Raw genomic sequence first — 14,681 nt, 5'->3', positions numbered from 1 at the left:
TTTTGATAGATCGGGCATTTTGGGACGCGGCGATACCTAATATGTTTGTGATTTTTACTGTTTATTATGTTTTATATCCGTTCTAGGGAAAGGGGGGTGATTTGAACTTTTAATATTTTATTAATTTTTTTTATTTTTTAAACTTTTTTTTTTATTTTTTTTTTCACTATCTTTTAGACCATCTAGGGTACATTAACCCTAGATGGTCAGATCGCTGCTACCATATACTGCAATACTTCTGTATTGCAATATATGGCATTTTTGCAGCACATTCATTACAATGAGCCACTGGCTCATTGTAACGAATCTGCAGCTGCCAGATAGCCTCGTGTCAAAAGAAGACACGAGGCTACCATGGCAACCGATCGCCGCCCCCCGATGACGTTCGGGGGCGTGGCGATCGAAAAAAAGATGGCGGCGCCCGCGCGCCGCCGTCTTTTAAATGCCGCCGGCGACTTTGCCGGCGGCAACGGGGGGGTTAATAGCCGCGATCGGTGCTAGCACCGACCGCGGTTATTAGCGGTGGGGGTTTTATGCATTTTGCAAAAACCCCCACCTTTGTATGAAGAGGACTCAGCCCGTGAGCCCTCTTCATACACTCCTTATACCTCTGCGCCGTAGAGCTACGGCGCAGAGCGTTAAGGAGTTAAAGACACCTGCTGCAGCCTAAAATGTTGTATTTAACAGCCTCAGAAGCCAAATTGTATCCCAGTATTTATCATCCTGTCAATAAAACATAAAATGCTATTATTGCAAAGGAATGAAAGGATGGGGTACTATTTAGAAGGATAACATTGTTCAAAAGATAACCATTACCAATGTACAATAAACTACTGAGCTGTCTGGGGATTGTGCAGTCCAGCTAGAAGGAAAAGCAGTGAATAGAGCACAGTGAATATTCAGTAAATTGTTTACAAGGGAAAAATTATCATTAAAAAGAGAAGAACTGTGTGATGTCCCTTCATGTTTGTCCTTGTAAACCTCTCTGGATGTTTTATATCAAGTTTAAAGGTCAATGTGTGACCAAAATAAAATGTATGAGCATTAGCAACAAGCAAAACAATGTCTGTAAACATATTCAATGCATGTATTAAGCCTAACAGTACAGGTTCAAGAACAAAAATATATCAAAGACACAGATTATCTATCCACAAAGTGATTTACTGGTATTTCAGCTATTTTAGTATAAACTTTTTTAACTTGACTACAGTACAATGATTTAAGGTCCACAAGGTTTGGTGATCAACAGAAGATTGGCCATTGAACATAAGCTGTAGTCCCTCGGAAAAGTCTAGATTTAGAGAGAACATCAGCCTTGGACATTTCACAGTGGTATGCAAATAGTATGCAAAAACCTTCACGAACGGCCACTATATCAGGTTTTTACGACTTCTGTTAAGAACATTGCGCCATAAAAACTATCCCAGTAAATTCCATAAAAAAAATCTCTGCCAGGGTGCAAAACTAATTAGGGTAAGTTCCTAGACCCACAGTTCAAATTTCAAACAGAAAAATAAAAAAGTTGCTCCAGCTTTTTTAACAGTTCTCCACTAGGATGCAATACTACTTGGTAGCGTCGCACCACACCAATGACAGGGAAGAAAGAGGTGATTCCAGAATTGGGATAAGTCACAACCACATCTGAATCCTGGACACCATTCTCACTGAACACTTCCTGCATTCCTGAGTGAAGGTGAAGTGAAGTGCAAACTAATATAGTCTGAAAATAGTAAACAAATTTGGGCAAGACTAGTGTTGAATGGACCCAAATCATAAGGTTAGGGATCAGTTGCGATGCTGGCACCAATCGCAGGCATTAATCAAATGCAACAATCGCATGCTGGCAAAGTCTCATTGACCACGCTAGCAACAACTGGCCTTCAGCACAGCATGCTCCCATTTGGTGGAAGATCAATGATTTAAATGATGCTGGAGACTTTGTTAAACAGTTAAACAGTTATCACCTATGATCATTACCAACAATGGGCCACATTTATCACTTGTTTTTTCTGTTGTTTTTGCGCCTTTTCGTTTAGGCGCACCGTTTTTGCGCCCGTTTTGCGATTAAACGTCAAATTAGCCGCGCAGCTAAAATAACCACCTTTCCCTCATCTATCATTCAATTCCAGATGTTTTGCTGCGCCTAATGATATTCATCACGTGCGACTTTTGCATTTAGGCGCAAAAACGGGCGCAAAAACACTCCAGCTCGAAGGTGGCGTTATCTGAGAAGAAAGCACTGAGCCCCTTTGCAGAAGAGCTCATATCTAGCAGCAAAGCTCAGCCAGACACTAAAACACATAATAGATACATTAGATACATTACAGACAGGAGCTGCAGACTCTATTTATAGTTCATCACCTTCTATTTACAAAATATTCTGCAAAACGCTGAGCTCACAGCAAGACAGGAGAGAAGTTTGCACAAGTTTGCAGAAGCTTGCAGAAGTTTGCAGATACTAAAAACAAGTGTCCCCCATGTAATTCTGCACAGTGTCTGAGGGGGATATTGTGCAGAATTACAGGGGTGCAGCAGGAGACCAGCACTGGGGGATTCCCTCCAGGAGAAGCCCCTGCTGAGGAGGTCACTGGGTGCTGGGTGTCACACACCTGGGTGCTGCTGTGAGTGTTATCTTCATTCTGGGCTGTGGGAGAAGCAGAGAGGAGCTTGTAGCAGGATCACATGTAAGTGCCCGAATCTAACATTGCGCCTAAACTGCGCCTAAACTGTGTTAAAGTAAAGTGATTAATAAGAGGCAGAAAATATACTTATCACAGATGGTTGTAGCTTGTGATAATTCTGGCAAAACAGTGCGCCCGAATTTAGGCGCAACTACTACACTTAGGCGCACAAAAGTGATAAATGTGGCCCATTGATTGCTGGTGTTACTGCTTGGGGTCCATGTGCAGTACCAGAACCCAGATTGCGATAGGTTTTTAAAATTCCAATGGGACTGCTTATAACTACCCAAGGCAAATCAATAAAATCTATATTTATTCCATGTACTTTTAAAAAAGCAAGGAATCAGTGCATATTAAATCAGTCAATTCAGATCTCAAAAACACTTTGCCTGATTCAGCTATGCTGGCTTCTCCTGGGTATTGTGCTGGTATCACACGTACACAGGTTATAAACATTTTCATTTGAAATGGATTCGAAAATTCAACTATACTTTCTACAACTTCTACCTTTCTTTATAACATCATATTTCTATCGTTCTTTTTATGTTTTTATTTGTATGTTCCTGTCTGAATTTTTCCCTATTTTCACCCAATTGAGTAAATTTAGTATTTAAAAAAAAATAAAATAAAAAAAACAGCAGAGGTTTTATCTTATGCCTCTGTCCTTGTCTTTGTTTGGTTGGTTACCATGGAAATCCATATCTAGAAGGTGAAAAGGAGTAAAGGGTGGGTGGATGTTGAAGGGAGGAATACTAGAAGATGATCTGTATCTGCTGAGTGTAGGAAAATATATGTCTAGGAAACATGTAAAAAGCTCTAGGACCTTGAGTGATGCAATAGGTATGTGACTGATCACATGCTTCAGGTCAACCAATTACAAACATGCCACACTCTTCATACTTCAAAAGAAATTATATGTAGAAGAGCTGATTTTGTTCAAAAGTTTGAAAATAGCAGAAATGTGAAAATTTTAATGCACAAATAGACAGAGCTCAGACTCCCCGTCAGTTCTAAAAAACGGCTATCAGATCCTACGCACACAATAAAGTATATGTAGAGTGCAATCTCTTTGAGAAGGCCTCTTTGCACAGCAAATGTACTCACATACTGTGATGTTACCATGTGTTCATATTTTTATTCCTATGTCAGTGTTTTAATATATGTTTTTCTTTGTGTTGCTGCCTGTACACATTCAGTTGAATGCCGTCAGTGCTCTGGCCTCAGTGTGCTTAGCTTATGTCACAAGCAAGATATCCGACCCACTTCAGGAAAAGCTGAGAGGATTTTACAGATAGCCTCATATATAAAAAAAAAACTACAATGGGTATGAAAAGTATTCAGACCCCTTTAAAGTTTTTACTCTTTGTTTCATTGCAGCCAATTGGTTCCATTAATGTACACTTTGAACCACATCTTGACAGAAAAAGACAGAAATGTAGATATTTTGTCTAATTTATTAGACAGGAAAAACTGAAATGTTACATAGTCATAAGTATTCATATCCTTTGCTCTGTATTGAGTAGAAGGACCTTTTAAGCTAGTACAGCCAGGAGTCTTCTTAAGAATGATGCAACAAGCATTTCACAACTGGATTTGGGGATCCTCTGCCTTTCTTCCTTGCGGATCCTCTCCAGTTCCCTCAGGTTGGATGGTGAACGTTGGTTGAAGCCATTATCAAATCTCTTCAGAGAAGCTCAATTGGGCTAAGGTCAGGGCTCTTGCTGGGCCAGTCAGGAATGGTCACAGAGTTGTTCTGAAGCCACTGCTTTGTTGTATTACTTATGTGCTTAGAGTCATTGTCTTGTTGGGAGGTGAACCTTTAACCCAGTCTGAGGTCCAGAGCATTCTGGAAGAGGTTTTCATGCAGGATATCTCTGTACTTGGCCACATTCATCTTTCCTTGAATTGCAAACAATCATCCTGTCCTTGCAGCTGAAAAATAGTTTGATGCTGCCACCACCATGTTTCACTGTTGGGATTGTATTTGGCAGGTGATGAGCAGTGCATGGTTTTCTCCACACATACTGCTTATAATTAAAACCAAAATGCTCAATATTCATCTCATCAGAGAATCTTATTTCTCATAGTCTGGGAGTCATTCATGTGTTTTTTTTGCAAACTGTATGCAGCTTTCCTATGTCTTGCACTGAGAAAAAGCTTCAGTCGGCACACTAAGTCCTACCAAGCCCGGATTTCTGGAAGAATGCAATGATAGTTGACTTTGTGGAACTTTCTCCTATCTCCCTACTACATCTCTAAAGCTCAGCCACAGAAAGTCTGTTGTAGCCTGTGCCTCGCTACAATTCTGTCCCTGAGCTCCTTGGGCAGTTCCTTTGACATCATGATTTTCATGTGCTATGACATGCACTGGGAGCTGTGAAGTCTAATATAGATAGGAGTGTGTATGAAAACTTTCTGTACCCACTATATATATCAAAATATGAAGAAGCCAGAAGCATGATAAAGGTATTTTTGGAAATTGAAATTTTGTCAAGTAACTTTACAGTTACCATATTTGAATATTTGATATTTGAAACTCAAATTGTGCCATTGAAAACTACAATTTGTCCCAAAAAAGGCAAGACTCCATGCCACTATAATGACTAAAAACTATTATTTTTGGAGAAGGCATCAACAAAAATGAAAACACAAATATATTTTACATTAAGGTACAATGCAGGCATGATAGCGAGGGGTTAAGGAGCAGGTTTTGTTTTGTATCCCACAGTAGAGGTACAAAGTAATTCGACTTCCCTTCTAGTGCCTTCAGCTCTATTTGCATTAGTCACAATAGGAATAAACCAGAAATAACATAACAGAAGTCCAATGTACCGGGTAACAGTTAATTGTGACTTGCCTAGTGTCGAATCCAGCACTGATGTGGTTTCTATAGTAAGTGTGAACACAGTGATGCATTCATCACTAAATATCAATACCCTCATATTTTCATATTTTATCATATTTTGTTTCCTATTTCCATCATGTCTAAACTGTCATTTAAGAGTTATCGTTACGGAACAGAAGTATGTTTGCTCCTGAAGTGAATGCTACATTTATTGAGGCGTTCACTTAGGCATTAAAAAGAGAGATCGCTGATTGCGGTCAAACACTGCTCACACTCATTTACTTCATCCTAATTTAACTATCGATGAGACTTCTGCATTGGGGAGCTGGACCATGACGGCAACATCACAATCAAAGCCGGTGAAGTTTGGGTTAGCTAAAAAGATTAAGACAATACTGGATGACGCTTTATTGTAAAAGATTATTGATGATGATTTATACAAATTTCTGTTTTTTGATAATCATGTCACTCCGGTAATATTCATATTGCCCAAAATATAAAAGAGTTTAACAAACACCTTCTGGTAGACCCATGGTGGCACATTTACTTATCCTTGTCAAAGGAGTTATCCACTGTGCCGCGATTCACTAGCATTGTGCGCCTGATATCCTGCATCTGTCGCTTCTCTGCTCAGGTCTCCACTCAGGAACTCCGTGCCGGAGTTCACCATCTTCTTCCTGGTGTATGTAAGTGCATTGGTTGCAACACAATTTTAATCTTAAATCTTGTGCTCAGTCCGAATCAGTCAGATTGCCTAACGACCTGTCCCCCAATTTTTGTTGCATGAAAGCTGACAACGCTGCACCAAAAATCCGATCGTATGCATCACAATACCCTTGTAAATACCTGTCCCAGCCGCGTAAATCCCGAATACCATGAACAGTCTGACAGAAATGCAATCCGTGGACCCTAAGTAAATAAGCTCCATAGTGTTAGGCTCTGGGTCCATGTTCCATAACATTGCTTCATTTTTGGACAAGATCCTATGTGTTCTAACGTCCACTGGACAGTCTTATATTAGAGACACTGGTGACTTTATTAACAAGCTGAATGAGATGACACTTTTGGCCGGACAAAAAGTTTTTTTTTAGTTTCTTTTGACGTTGTCTCTTTGAATACTTCCAAGGATCATGACATAGGCTTTTATCCTCCAAAGTGCAGGACTTTCTCCTGTGTCTGTTAGATTTGGTTTTGAAAAACAACTACTTTCTATTCAGGGTTGAGTTCTATTTGCATGGCTATGGGGGCCAATATGGTTCTGAGCATTCTGGAGTAGGGTGTTGTCTATGTTTCCACACACTCTTTGTTAAACATACACCCCAAAAAAGGAGAACTTTATTGGACAAATGCAGGGAGCACCAGATTCATTGAGAATGGGTGTGACATTTCATGAATCTGGCGCCTTCTGTACACTTCACAGGCAAACAGCACATTTTGCACACCGCACTTTCGTCGGACATCCCGACGATTTCCGTTTTGCGTTGCTGGGACAGGGATTTAAAAGGGGTTTTTGGCGCATGTGATTAGATTTTGGTGCATTCGTGCCGACTTCCAAATGGGGGGGGGGGCGCCCGTCGGACAATCCAATGGATTTGGAAAAACCACAGGATTTAACTTAAAAATTGTGTCACAAGCCAAGCACTTACATGAACCTGGAAGAAGTAGGTGAACTCCGGTGGACCTGAGCAGGAAGCAACACATACAGGATATCGGGCGCAAGATATTGTCAAGGAGATATTAATCGTGAATGTATAAGATTGGTTTAACTATAGGGTAATTACAAACTTTGTTTAAATATTTGGCATCTATTGAAGTGTCCAGGCAGCTTTTATGACATCCTGGAGCTTTAACAGCCTGATAACCTCTGAACTGAAGACTGGTCTGTTCAGACCCCAAAGGACATTTGGTCTCCCTACCCCCCCTCTTCTGCATCAGGATTTGGAAACAAAAGACTGTTTAAATATTCCTGGACTCTCCCCCCTCATTAAAACTTTGCCCAATCCTGAATGACCCTCTGGACTAATTAATGAATGGGAGGTTCTGAAATCTGAACCAAACTGAGAAGTTATAAAACAATATGAAATCCAAGAATTGGTGTTCACATTTTGGGGGCTGCTTGACAAGCTGAGTGTGTTCCTCATTTCTCCCACCTCCAGGGATCAGGATTTACTATAAGTTTGTGAGTTTCTGTTATTTTGCTCCCTTATTATTTTATAACTGTTTTGCCGTGTTGTGTGTCATTTTATAATTCTTTTGTTTTTAATATCTTTTTATGCACTGATCAACTTTTTGTAATTAAAGCTTTTCACTTTAATTTTGGTCCCTGTATGCTCTGCGAACTCATAGCCTTGTGAAGTGTGGTTAACTGTGTGACTGCTGGAGTGCTGAGTGTGCATGTCTAGGGGTGTGACAAAGTGACTGCTTGAGAGCAAGAATTGATGTAGAGTGGGATACTTATTGGTCCCAGTATAAATGCAATAAGTGGTGGCAGCGGGTCTGGTTCTGGTGCTGGAGCTGTATGAGGTGTGATTTAGGCTCAATTTGTGTCCTGAGTGAAAGGTGAGCGCAAATTTGAGTAGGCTAAATTAACCCGTACACGTGACGAGGCGGCGGCGTCCTCGCCGTGACAAATTGGTGGCAGCGGTGGGATAAATTCATTTTTTGTCAGAGCATTAAGTGTTGGGATTAAGCAACTAACCCCTGCACTTAAGGACTAGTGGAATCCTTGCAAGGAGTACCCTAGTTTTACACGGACCAAATCAGTGATGTTCTAAGACACACGTGCAAACAGTTTCCCTTTCCCGTTTTTCTTTTCTATCTTTTATTTGGCAAAGGTTGCACTCAGTGATGGCAATCATCTACAAGAGACAGAGCAAGGAGGCTCTAGTTCACCTCTGTGAGCAGAGAGGTATCGACCCGGCTGACAAGTCCAAAGAGCTGCTGGTTTGTGCTTTGATGGAGCAAGATGCAGAGCAAGGATCTGGCACGGCTCAAGGGAGCCAAGATATGGACATTAATCCTGGAAGAGTTTCCCCTGAGGCTACCCACAGCAGGAGCCCTCAGGAAGGCATGGATGTGTCTCTACAAATGGCCCTACAGCAGCTAGGTGAATGTGATCCTAGCCTGCGTCTGCAGCTTATCCTTCAATTTAATCAGGCGGCCGCAGAGCAAGAGAAGGAGAGAGCAGCCACAGAGCGAGAGGAGAGAACAGCTGCAGAGCGCCAGGCTGATAGAGAATTCAGGCTGGGAATGGCGCGTATTGAAAGGGGTATCAATTCTGTGCAACCCCAATCCCAAGATGTAGACCCTAAAAGACCTCGTCAAGAACGTTTTCCAGTACTGGACAGGGATGGGGACTTGGACATTTTTCTGCGGTCGTTTGAGAAGACCTGCAGACAATACCATCTGCCCCGTGAGCAGTGGGCACAGTATTTGAGCCCAGGGCTAAGAGGCAAAGCCCTGGAAGTATTTGCTGACCTTCCTCTTGAGCTTGATGAGGACTATGATGCTATAAAAGCTGCTTTGATTAAAAAGTACAACTTAACTCCAGAGGTGTATCGCAAGAAATTCCGGAGTGTAAAGCGAGAAACAACTGAGAGCTACGCTGATACAGTAGGCAACTTACGGACTACCTTTTTACAGTGGACCCGAGGACTTTCTGTCAACAGCCGTGAGGACCTGGAGGATCTCATGAAAAAAGATCAGTTTCTGCACATTTGTCCTGTAGATGTACGACAGTTTGTTTGTGACAGGGAGCCTAAAACTGCGGATGAAGCTGCACAGATTGCAGACTCCTATACTGCCAACCGGATGCCTGAAGCAAAGAGGGAAACTTCCCCCCAAAGGTCCGCCAGCTGGAAGGAAAAACAAGTCAGGACAACATCACAGCCTTCTGTCTCCAAAGTGGGTGAGAACATTACACTGAGGGAGTCTATAAATCAGGGGGATATGCGCAAATGTTTTATTTGTAACAAAGTGGGTCATCTGAGGTCTGCGTGCCCAGAGAGAGGGGCAACTGTCTACTCTACAGTACCAGTAGTCATGCTGCTTTCTGGTGATATGGACAAGTTACAGCACCATATGCAGACTGTGATAGTGGGTGATAGAGTCACCCAGGGATTAAGAGACTCCGGGGCAAGTTATTCATTGGTTCGCCCTGAGGTTATAAACCCTGAGGACATCATTCCAGAAAAGACTTTGCCTGTGAAGGGGATAACTGGGTGCCATCCAGGAGTGCCCGTTGCCAAGGTTTTTATGGACTGGGGTTCTGGTAGAGGTATCAGACAAGTGGGAGTGTCACAAGAATTGCCTGTGGATGTATTGTTGGGAAATGATTTGGGAAAAATGACAACTGTGTATGTGCCTGATGTACAACAATCATATGAGAAAATGGGCAGAAGCCCAAGGGGACTGGTCTGGGAAGGAGGACAGGATAGCAAGAGCATGGCTATGCCTGCTCCAGAACCAGAGGTGTCCCAGTATGAGGAAGCTACGGGGGAGGGGATGGTGAACGGGCCCCCAGAGATAACCCTGCAGTCAGCAGATATGGTGAAGGGTGTGAGAGGCTGCCAAGATGGAGTCTCTGAATCTGCACCTCAAAGCTCTAAGGTCGTGAGTGTGGATCTGGTGGAGGCCGTTACTCAAGGAGAGGTCCTAGAGCAGACAAGAGGTGTCAAGATGAGTAAGGCTCAGAGCATGAGCCACAAAGATTCCTCTACTCAGACTGGGGAGATGCAGTGTGTCTATGAGTCAAAGACAGCGTGTACACTAGAACCAGTGCTGAGAGAGGAGATTGGGGTCCACAGTGAGGTTGGGTTCCCAGTGATGAGTGTTGCCAGTGCAGTTTTGGGGAGCGATCAGAAAGGGGAGCAGGGGCATAGGGACTCTCAGGAGAGCGTTCAGTCAGTGGTCCAACCTAAGCCCTGTAGTATAAATGGTAAAGAGAGGGACCCTAATAGCTGTACAGCGGGAAAACCAAAAAACAATGTAACTGGGTACAGTAGTCCTACACTTAACTCCATTGGCATTTCATCCAGCAGGGAGAGGGTTAACCATTTCACACTTGGGAGAGGGGACACAGAACTTAGTGTTTCTGCAGCACAAAGCCATAAAGTCAGCAGGGGGTCCCAGCACAGCAGTGTACAAGTGACCAGGGGAGATAGTACTTGGCCTTATACACAGGACAAAGAACCTGGTTGATGTGCCCAGGTAATCACATCTTATGGCAATGATTTTTATGGTACTGAACTTCTGCTATGTATTATTGGTAATTGGCTTGGGAAAATTTAAAATGGCGTGGGTCATTTCAAATTTGCCCAATCTTGAAAGGGGGAGGTGTCAAGGAGATATTAATCGTGAATGTATAAGATTGGTTTAACTATAGGGTAATTACAAACTTTGTTTAAATATTTGGCATCTATTGAAGCGTCCAGGCAGCTTTTATGACATCCTGGAGCTTTAACAGCCTGATAACCTCTGAACTGAAGACTGGTCTGTTCAGACCCCAAAGGACATTTGGTCTCCCTACCCCCCCTCTTCTGCATCAGGATTTGGAAACAAAAGACTGTTTAAATATTCCTGGACTCTCCCCCCTCATTAAAACTTTGCCCAATCCTGAATGACCCTCTGGACTAATTAATGAATGGGAGGTTCTGAAATCTGAACCAAACTGAGAAGTTATAAAACAATATGAAATCCAAGAATTGGTGTTCACATTTTGGGGGCTGCTTGACAAGCTGAGTGTGTTCCTCATTTCTCCCACCTCCAGGGATCAGGATTTACTATAAGTTTGTGAGTTTCTGTTATTTTGCTCCCTTATTATTTTATAACTGTTTTGCCGTGTTGTGTGTCATTTTATAATTCTTTTGTTTTTAATATCTTTTTATGCACTGATCAACTTTTTGTAATTAAAGCTTTTCACTTTAATTTTGGTCCCTGTATGCTCTGCGAACTCATAGCCTTGTGAAGTGTGGTTAACTGTGTGACTGCTGGAGTGCTGAGTGTGCATGTCTAGTGGTGTGACAAAGTGACTGCTTGAGAGCAAGAATTGATGTAGAGTGGGATACTTATTGGTCCCAGTATAAATGCAATAAGTGGTGGCAGCGGGTCTGGTTCTGGTGCTGGAGCTGTATGAGGTGTGATTTAGGCTCAATTTGTGTCCTGAGTGAAAGGTGAGCGCAAATTTGAGTAGGCTAAATTAACCCGTACAGTTGCACCCCACGTCACGTGACGAGGCGGCGGCGTCCTCTCCGTGACAGATATTCATGAATCGCGGCATGAATGCGGAGTTCATCCTCCTCGGACAATCCGGATTGGGGATCGAGTAGGGACTTGGTAAGTAAATGTGCCCCAATGTGTCCTATCTGCAGGAAACATGCTTTAGAGCAGGATGAGCTGAGCAGATTGTATATAGTGTCTTATCTGCAGTCAGTCTGTTATGCAACAAGAAGGGCTGAGAATATTGTACATCGTTTCCTGTCAGCAATGAATAGGGGGGATGACCTAAACACATTGTACATAGTGTCCAGTCTGCAAGAACCATATTATAAAGTTTGAGGAGTTATGCAGATTGTACACATTACCATATTACATGATTATAATATTACATGATTATTATTAGATTATTATTAAATTAGATATTAGATGAGCAGATTGTAAAAGAGCAGGAGGAGTGATTAGATTTATATATACTTAAGTTTTTGAAAAAATGTTATGTATAACTATTATTCATCCAAATAACTATTTTGGCTTGGAAGTCAAGTGGGCGGTCTCATGTCAAGGATCTATAGCCTTCCCTGCATGAGTGGTTATACATAGAAAGATAAACTCATTATGCAGAAAGAGTTACTGAATCACTAATTATATAACTAATGTACATCAATACTCTGCATTCTCAGTGTAACATTCATTATATAAGTTAAACAGCTCCATTATAAATATTCTCAATAGTTTTTTTACTTAGTCATATAGATGACGTTTACCTCCTATTCATCTCTTTTTTTATGTAGTCCTAATGTATGCTTAATAAATACAGAAATAGAGCAAGTATTCTTTCAGTTTCTATTGACCTTCACAGTAAAAGATAATCTGACATATCCAAGAAGTTAATGATATTGTTCAACATAATTTTATTGAGAAGGCTGCCTCAAAGAGCACTGCTTGTCATGACCCATGTCTATAATGAAATTGAACAGCAGATGTTAACAACTTGAGTGTGTTATTTCTGCTGTAAGTACATCTTGTTCAATACTGAAGAGTTTGCTGTGCCACGGTTCACATTAACTAAAGGCTCCGCACATAGAAGCTGAGAAGACGCTCTTGCCAGGGCTCTCGGTAATGCAACATTTGGCTGAGCAGATATCAAGCATTTCTGTTTTGAAAATTTTGATGAAACATGAAAATGTTTTCCATTTGGCAACGCCTCTGGTTCTGACCTGTCACTAAACCTTACGCTGTGAACTGAGGATACATTCAATTTCTGCAAAAACAAATTAAAAAAATAGGAAGCTTTAAAAACACAATCACATTTGCAGTTTATTGATGTTAGTGTTATCTCACCGTTAAGCATTTGTTTTACTGTCAATATTGTATGGAATTACAGTTCTTATATTCTGTTATCATTGAAAGTCAGTAAATGGCAACATCTAATTGTTCATTTCAATTTACATTAACCCTTTCAGGACTCTTTCAGGACCCTTTTGCAATTCTCCCCTGATTCCAAAAGCTATAATTCTTTTTATTATTCTGTTTACAGAGATATGTGAGAGCTTGTTATCTGTGGTACAAATTGTACTTTTTAGTGCCATAATTTAATATTCCATGCAATGTACTAGAAAACACATTTGCGGAGTTCTCTTGTGGACTCTATTTTTACGTCTATCTTTGTGCTCTGCAAATGAAACGTCCAATTTATTTTTTGGGTTAGTACAATCACAGAGATACCAAATTTATATAGGTTTTATTAGATTTTTTTTTTTAAATTAGTCTTTTGTACAAAATATTTGCCATTTTACCAAATTCAGGGGGCAATAACTTTTTCATATCAATGTAAGGAGTCATTTTTTGCGGAACATGATGACATATTGACGTATATATTAATTTGGGACCTATATGACCAAGTGATCATTTTTTATGAATAGAAAAAAAACACAAGAAAGTAGCATTTTGGTATTTGGACGCTATTTTCCGTTATGATGTACAATCTTTTATATATTTTGAGTTTTTGGGGTGTGGTGTTACCTAACATGTTTATGATTTTTAATGTTTATTTATTTTATATGTGTTCTAAAGGAAGGGGGTGATTCAAAGTTTTATTTTTTAAAAATTTTAAAAATTATTTTTTTTTAATATTATTTCAGACCCTGGAGGGTCTGATCACTCAATAGACAGGCCTTGCATCTGCTCTGTTTTCACCCACAATAACTTGAAAATGGGGTACTTTAGGCCAAAACCCATTGTGATGTCAGGAACTAATAAATTATATCTGTTTGTGATCATTTTTTATGTCCACCATCTCTACCTGAGTGCACCATTTGAAAAGACTCTACCAGTTTTCTACAATATAAGGCACCACCTTATGGTACCATACTAAGGCGTAGAATACCTCCCAACCATCATGGATTCGGCAGTCCACCATCATGAGTGTCTGGGAGAATTTCCCAGGCTGCCCCTTTATCCCCAGTTTGTCCCGCCTCCACCTGGTCCTGTATATAAGAGCTGCAGAGCAGCCAAGAGCCAGGAGGAAGCGGGACCACCAGCCCCTGCTACTTCTTCACGTGATGTCTGAATGAGTTATGTGAGGAGGTAGCTCAGCCCCTCGGCTGGCCTCAACCCCTCACAGATTTACAGTCTGATCGCAGGAGAGTCAGGAGAGAAGATGACTGCTGTGGTCGTTATTTCACTTCCTCCTTGCAGTTTCGCTATAAAAATTAATGCTTTTCTCCTAGTCTTATCTTCTGCCACTGTATGTCCTATGAATAAAAAATTTAAGAAGAAGATTGGTTTTGGTTGTATATTTCATTTAATATAATTAGCAGTACAGTTTTCATAAATGGCAGTGCAATACCTGTCTCAGTGTCATCCTCTGTTTGTGGTATGCAGGTGAAGAGGTGCTGATTCTGTGTTATTGTTCTTATATTTCTTGAACATTTAGGCTG

This window comes from Engystomops pustulosus, chromosome 2 (genome assembly GCF_040894005.1).
Source record: "Engystomops pustulosus chromosome 2, aEngPut4.maternal, whole genome shotgun sequence".
Lineage (NCBI taxonomy): Eukaryota > Metazoa > Chordata > Amphibia > Anura > Leptodactylidae > Engystomops > Engystomops pustulosus.
This window is presented reverse-complemented; position numbering follows the sequence as displayed.